The sequence below is a fragment of the Chrysochloris asiatica genome, unplaced genomic scaffold (assembly GCF_000296735.1).
Source record: "Chrysochloris asiatica unplaced genomic scaffold, ChrAsi1.0 scaffold00341, whole genome shotgun sequence".
NCBI lineage: Eukaryota > Metazoa > Chordata > Mammalia > Afrosoricida > Chrysochloridae > Chrysochloris > Chrysochloris asiatica.
The window spans coordinates 37,823-39,194 of NW_006408859.1; positions in this window are offsets into that span (position 1 = coordinate 37,823).

Sequence of the window (1,372 nt, forward strand, 5' to 3'; positions counted from 1 at the left end):
TAGAGGAAAGGGACAGAGGGAAACTGGCTACATACTCTGTTGGTGACTTTGCTTCTGAATAAGGCAGAGCTGCAACATGAAACTTGCATATATGGAGAATAATAGCATGGAAAGAGTAAGGAAAGAACTGGGAATAAGTTAAAAAAAGAAATTTTAGAGGCAAGAAAATGGTAGTTGATCCATCAAGGTTTCAATGTCACTGGATCCTCTCCAGCAGTGAGCAGACCTAGAGACCTTGGTTACATCCCTCAAGTGCATCTATCTGTATGGGGCACATTGTCAGTGGTCTGACATTGTAGGAAAGGGGTTAATGTTTTGGTGAACAGATTAACAATCTGCCAAGAAAACTACATCTAGTCATGGAAATCTACTAATATGTTCCCATATGTGAAAAAGGGGACTTCGAATACATAATTTATTGTTGTTGTTAAGTGCCGTGGAGTCTGTTCTGACCCACGGCAACTTTGTATAGAGTTTCTGAGGAATGACTGGAGAGCTTGAACTGTCGACCTTGCAGTTAAAACAGCTTTGAAATCTGACACATTAACCCACAGTGCCATGCCAGGACACGTAATTAAGAATAGAGACCTTTTTTTTTTTTTAATGCGTTATTGTAAATTATGTGATGGTTTACATGGGAGGACATCAGCTTCACATTGATCCCTGATTTACATTGTTTCCTTGCCATGGTCACAATCCCCTCCATGCATCATAGATCAACCAAAGGGTATATCCCGCAAGCCTGCCCCCTGTCGTCCACACACCACCCCTCTCTCTCTCTCCAGGTCCAAAGTCTCCAGCCGCTCCATCTCCCCATGTCATCTTCGCTGCCTCCATCCCTGGCATCACTGCTTCTCTGGGTAGGGTTCCGTTCTTTGTTCTTCTCCTTTGATGATCCCAGGGACTTCCGTTCCTACACTATAAGGTTAACCACTCCCCTTCCTTTGCCCCAAAACGTCCACTTTTACATTTCCAGCCCTTACAATCAGTTCTGTTAACAATTATTCACTATTGTATTGCAAGTGACCTATCTGCATCTCCTTTCATCAGCCCTGATTAGACAGAATGGATACAAAGAAGTAGAGATCTTGATACAAGGGTATCACCTAGCTGGGCCCAATCTAGTCACATTAATCCTTAGAAGCAGAGAACTCCTCTAGTCTGTGCTCTTGGGGAGATGTGACAACTGAAGTTGGTCAGAGAGATACAATCTTGTTGCCTTTGAAAATGTAGGAACAGGGTCATGAGCAAGGTATGCAGGAGATATCAAGAAGCTGGAAAAGTCAAGGAAATGGTTTCTAGTCTAGATCCTTCAAAAGGATTGCAACCTTGCTGCCACCTTGATTTTTAGCACAGTGGTCATACTTTTGGA